Source organism: Varanus komodoensis, unplaced genomic scaffold, assembly GCF_004798865.1.
Source record: "Varanus komodoensis strain SLA01 unplaced genomic scaffold, ASM479886v1 scaffold76, whole genome shotgun sequence".
Classification (NCBI taxonomy): Eukaryota; Metazoa; Chordata; class Lepidosauria; order Squamata; family Varanidae; genus Varanus; species Varanus komodoensis.
In genome coordinates this window covers 227,490-234,149 of record NW_025336429.1, presented here as the reverse complement: position 1 = coordinate 234,149, position 6,660 = coordinate 227,490, and positions in this window count along the sequence as shown.

The following is a 6,660-nucleotide window of genomic DNA, read 5'->3' as shown; positions in this document are numbered from 1 at the left end:
GGGCTGCCCAAGAAAGAGGTCTTTGGGTTGGACACCCTGACGAAGATGTCAACCCAGTGCGCAGCTGTTATCAGAAAGGCAACGTCTGTGTTAGGAACGGATCTGATACTAAAGTTGCCAATCTCAGACAAAACTATAGTGATAGTGCACTGAAAATAGTGGACACGGTTCTGGTCACAAAAAGGGATATTTTGTAGAGGTGGGGAAAATGCAGAAAAGGGCGACTGAGATGATCAACAGGTTGGAGCGATTCCCCAACGAGGAAAGGTTGCAACAACTGGGCTTGTTTAGCTTAGAAAAAAGGTGAGTAAGGAGAGTCATGACAGAAGTGTGCAAAATTCTGCATGATGTGGAGAAAGCAAATAAATATTGTTCACCACACTAGAACCTAAATGGGTCATCCCATGAGGCTGGGTTGGTGGAAGATTCAGGAGGGATTAAAAAAAGGACTTGTTCACACTGTACAGAGATAAACCATGGAACTCACTTTCACAAGATGTAATGGTGGCCACCAATTTGGGTGGCTTTCAAAGGGGACTGGACAAGTTCAGGGAGGAGAATGCTATCAAGGGCTACTAGTCCTCATTGTGAAATGCTACTTCCTAGGGTCAGGAGAATGTTGTTATGCTCGTGTTCTACTTAGGGTTTCTTGTAGCAGCTGGATGAACAGAATCCAGGACTAGAAGGACCCTTGGCCTGATCCAGTAAGGATGTTAAGTTCTAGTTGCGATACAGCTCAAAATGAGCAAGTCCTTCTTGTCAAAAGTTGCCCTTAAAAGCAAAAAACCCAGCTTTCCTCTGCCTTAAATCTAGGATGCTTTCGGGGTTTTGGAGTATGAACACAGCATGGGGAAAAAAGAAGAAACTTAATCTGCTAAATGTCTCTAGTTCAAACTACAGTTTAAAAGGCAACAAAAAATGTGGAGGCCTAAAAGTAGGTCCCAGGCATGCCAGTCTTGCCTGTAGGGTATTGTAGAAATAAAATTATTATTGTTATTAGTAATAATAATAGCAGCAGCAGCAGGAAGTGTTCTTCAACAGCAGGAGTGATGAACCTGAACTGGTGGTTTGAACCTCTGAGTGTGCGCAGGGAACGAGGGCTCCAATTCGCAGTCATGCAAAGCTGCATGTGTTTACTCAGAAGTAGCTCTTGCACGCCCAAAGGCACGTGTAAGGTATACAAAGGTGTATGGATCAAATATAAACAATATTTTATATTGTTAATTTTGTTGTATATTTGAATGTATTATATTTTAATTTTATGTTGTGAGCCGCCCCGAGGCTTCGGCAAATGGGGCGGCATAGAAATGTTTTAAATAAATAAATATGCACATACATATACATTATATGTATTTATTATTATTATTATTATTATTATTATTATTATAACATTTCTATGCCGCCCCTTGCCAAAACCTCGGGGCGGCTTACAACATGATAAAATACATTGAAAAACAATAGTACATAATAAATTACCATTAAATACAAAAATACAAAAAATACATTGATTTACAAATATAAAATTAAAATTATCAGTATAAAAATCATAATAATGGATGTGTCTCATAAGGACACTATAGGAAGAAAGATCTACACAGCCTTCCAAAACCTGGTGCCCTGCAGAAATGGAGTACAGCTCCCATCAACTCTGTTATGCCAGTTGAGGATGATGGGAGCTATAGTCTGACATACTGGAGGGTGCTAGCTTAGAAACGTAGGTCAAGGGTAGGCAACTTGTCAGATATATTTATTATTTGGGTCAGAGCTCCTGTTATTCAGACTGACTTTGCTCCTGTTTTGAAAACATGCTATCACACTGCTTGGTGTTTTGGCAGGGGAAATGTTGCCTAGTTTGTTTATGTCAATATCAGGCCCAGCCTAATTCTGCCTTTGGGGTCACATTAAAGGCACTAGGAAGGTGCCTTTGACAAATGATGGCAATTTAAGATGCTGATAATGACTTATAAAGCCCTAAATGGCTTGGGTACCTGAAGAAGCACCTTCTTCCCTATGTATTCTCCCACCCCTTCAGATCTGAGGTGGACGTCCTGCTCCAGGAGCCCTCCTTGAAAGAGATCAGGAAGGTGGCTACCCAGAGAAGGGAGTTCTCTGCAGTGGCACCCCAGTTATGGAATGTGCTCCCCAGAAAGCCTCACTCAATTTTTCTTTTTGGCATCATTAAATTAAACCTTTTAATTTCCCCATTATTTAAATGTTCAGATGGTTTTAACTGGGTTTTCTCATCTTGACTGCTGGATGCTGTGTCTGTTTTGTTATTTTATTTGTTTCTTATTGTAAGCTGTCCTGAGACACCAGTGGTGGGTGGGGTACAAAAGTTTTAACTAAATAAAACCCTAATTTGGTTATTCTGCCTTCTTGAGCACCTGACCCCTAACAGTATGTACTTTTAACTCCATTTGATGAGGGGCAGAAAAAGGTACCAGGTCATGATTTTCTTGGCTGGGTTGGTTGGAAGAGGTTGATGACAAGATGGACCTTCCATAATTTTGGAGAAAGAAGAGGACATTTTAGTATGTGTTCCTTGCTGCACAGAAGTGAAAAAAGCTAGATCTCTCCTCCTTTGAAAGCAATGGTTGCAGAGGGAAGAATCAGAGAGAGGTATAATGTACAGGCGATGCCATTCAATGTGGCCACTCATAACCCTCTGAACTTGGAGGATTACATGCATCTGAAGGAGAGTCAGAGCTGTGGGGAGGTAAGAATTGTCTCCATGCTTCCTTTGCTGTCCAAAACTCTTAGATGTCCAATTGCAGTTGTCTATATGTTTTCACTCTGCTTGCACGGAAGGGCTGAGGCACCAACGGGTTTCTTTACAACCCACAAAAACCTCTCTCTTCCTCTCCCCTGCCTGCTTCAAACCTGTCTTTGTGACTTCCAAGCCTCAGCCAGCATGGGAAGAACTGCACCAGTTTGTAAGGGTGGAGGGAAGGCACGCCAAATTCGGCACCACGTCTTTATTTTTTGTTCCTAATTTGAGTTGCATAGGACTTTAAAAAATAATGTGTTTACTATGCAATCCTTGCATGTTGACATAACAAAAGGGTGTACAACTCACTGCCTGCTGCAGTCCTGGGAACTTTTTTCTCTCAAAACTTTCCATAGAATCGCACCCTTAGGCTCCATTCTTATCTGGGAATCAGCTCCATAGAATGCAATCAAACTTTCTTCTCAGCAGTAACAAAGGATAGCTTATGGTCAGTTCTGTGCTTATCAAACACAAAAGAAAATCAAATAGAATTTTTAAACAGCATTTTATTTCTTTTGGAGAAATAAAAAGAGGATGGATGTTTGTCCTCATATTATCAGGACAAACATCCATCCTCTTTTGATTTCTTCAAAAGAAATGAGAGAGAACAAAACTACGGACCAAGATCCAGAATGCTGAAATAGCTACCAGTTCTCTGTTTACAATAAAGTTTGAAGAGGAATTCAGCCTTTAAAGCTCCAAGTGTCCCCAGATAAGTTTTGGACTAGTCTGTATTGCATGCTTCCCAATCATGGAGATATTCATTTGTTACATTTCTTTGGCTCTTTATTACAATAGTCAGAACTCTCAAATATTTATTTGATAAACAGTAAGATTTCTCCAACCAGATTCACTGTTTTTCCACAACATGCTTTATTTATTAATTTGAGATTTTTTGTACTGTTCCAATTTAGACAATGGCTCTCAGGCTGGTTTACAATTTATTACAAATTTAAAAACATATGCAGCCATTCAAATTTAATCAATCACAAGATAAAACCAGTAAAACATATTAATAAGAATAAAACAGAGTATAAAATCAGAAAGCAGTAAAGTAGGATATCCTCTTGGAAGAAAGACAAAGGGCTGTTAGGGAATTACACCTGGTACAATTTTTACCCTCCCTTCAACAAGTAGCATCGGTTAGACAGCGAAGGTAAGTGAAAACCTTCCAAAAATATCAAAGCTGGAGCAATTCTGACCCTGGTCAACTTCCTTTTGCAATCCAGTATCCTCTTTTGCCTCCTGGATCCCAGGGGATGCCAACTTTCCCTTAGTCTGTGTTCCTGTGCCTTTTAACAGCAGCCTGAAACAGAGAAGCGAAACGGGAAAACGTCACCTTTCTCCCTTCAGCTCATCTTCATGCCAGGAAAAAATAATAATAAAATCACAGTGTGATGAGAATTAGGGCGCATGATGGGACCCTTTATTTATTTTTTTTCTCTCCAAACATGGTCGCGGTTTCCAAGGGGTTTATTTTTCTGAAACACTTGAAGGGGTTAACCCTCTGGCTTCTGGAGGAATTTACGAAAGGGGTGGAGATGTCCCCTTTCCATCTTTTCTTCCTCCCTTGGAGAGAATTTTGCTTTTGAATGGCCGCAGGAGAGGTGAGTTGGTGCCGCTTTTAATTTTTAGTTGCAAGCCTTTGTGTAAGATGGAGAGCCAGGAAATGAGGCCAGCAAGGGGAGAAAGGACCCGCGCACCGTAAAGGATGTGGGGTCCGTGCAGCTAGTTTCAGGGTCCCTTTCCCCGGAAGGAAAGGAGAGGGTTAGTTTGGTTCACAACCGAAGAGATCCCTTCAGTAAATCTGATCTGTTTTTCCTCCAGGTGACTCTCTGCTCTCCAGGGAAGTTGGAGTGCTTGATTGTGCTACTCCTTGGTAGATCTTCAGTACTCACAACTTAGTGATGGAGTAGGGCAGGATCCGGTCTACATGAGAGAATGGGAATAAACAAACCCAGGAGGAGGTAGTCTTGGAGGAGCCTGTACTGGAAGTTTTGCTGGCCCCTTAAAATGGTGAGCCTTGAAGGCACTCTTCTCCAGTCTCATGCCCTCCAGAGGTGTGGGGTCTCCGAGAACCAGGCTGGGGCCTGCTGGGAGCTGTAGTCCCCCAACCTCTGGAGGGCACCGGGTCGGAGAAGGGAGCTGAAGGCGCCACAAGGCACTCCTGCGTTGGCTGCGATGGATGAACCAGCCTCCCCTCCCAAAATCATTAGAAGCCTGTGGCTGGAAGACCAGCCTTCCCTGGCTAGCTGGCTGCTTGCCCATCACTGCCAGGGGAGGCATGCCAAGGGGGCCAGAATTACTCTTGCTGTGGGGAGGAAACATTTTTCTTCCTGGCCCATAATACTAGAACCCAACGGGGTCACCCCAGGAAGTATGCTGGTTCGGGACAGGGAAAAGCAAGGTCTTCTTCATCCACACAGTGAAATGGTGGAATCTACTTCCACAAGATGTCACGACAGCCACCAATTTGGACGGCTTTAGAAGGGGACTGGGCACATTCCTGGAGGAGACAGCTACCTTCGGCCGCTAGCGCTGTCAGCTTTCTCCAGTATCAGAGGCAGTGTGCCTGTGTGCACCAGTTGCTGGGGAGCATGGGCAGGAGTGGATTCCCAGGGGCAGCTGATTGGCCCAGGTGGGACTGAATGGACCTCTAGTCTGGTCCAAGGTTGCTCTTAGAAAGAACCTTAGTACCTGCTCAGGTGAATTCATTGCCCCTGTTTGTCCCTCCTGTCTTACTTTTTCTGTAAACCGTGCTTGGGCTGGACCCTCTATCAAACAGAGGGGCCCTCACACCGAAGTGTCCTTCAGCAGTCCTTCAGATGGAGGACTGTTCCTTGTAAGTAGTTATTTGGCCTCCCGCTGTCATGTGGATTGGAGAGATGATGGAAGGCATAGTCCAGCTCATCCTGCATCTTAAACTTTGTGGGGTCTACTTCTGAGTAAATCCTCATTTGCTGTCCCTCAGTCCAACCCTCCATCTTCCGCAGTAATCATTAACAAGCATGATTGTACCAGACTGTCCCCAGTCATGATGAGGGGGCAGACAATGCCACCACCATCTCCAGCATGGTTCCTTCTTTTATTTTAAGTGCACCCAGTACCCCAGTTACAAACGTCCAAGTTAAGAACAACCCCTACTTATGAACAAGCAAATCTGGAAGTCCCACCTCACCCTTCAGGGGCAAGTGGACACCCGCGGGCAGCAAGCATGTGGTGAGGAGAGGAAGGAAAGAAGGAAAGGGATGAGAAAAGCCGCAAGAGGCAAAGTCAGAACTGGTTCCACAGCAGCAGTGGAACTACAGTAGTTGTTCATGCTCTGGGGTCCATCCTCTTCAACGCCAGTTCCATCTCCACCATCACCCAGTTAATGCTAGGCTCACTGTTAGCTCAAGAAGCATTACCTTTTAATAATCTTTTCATTCTTTTCCCTATCTTTCCATCTTAACAACTGTAGTGTATACCTGCACACATACATACAGACTCTCTTTCTTTCCCTTTGGTACCTGTAGTTACTTTATTATAACTGTATTATGATTATTAAACTGCTGTATTGTGTTTAAAATGTTTCAGTGTAAATAGAAGTGTTTCTTACGTGTTTTATATTATTTTTATCTACGTGACCTGACTTATACACAAAATCGACTTAAATAGGATTTCAGGAACAGAGCTCCTTTACAACCCGGGTGGGGACTTTGTTTTGGTTTCTGGAGTTCCAGAACACGTACACCGTCATAGTTTTGTTATTACTGTTTAATGTCTATACTGCACCATAGCTGAAGCTCTCTAGCTGGTTTACCACAGTAGTTGCGGTGCAGTTCTGTATATGAGTTGTCATTTTCGTGAACTGTAATGTATTTTCCATTTTTCCCTTAGTGTTTGGGAATTAC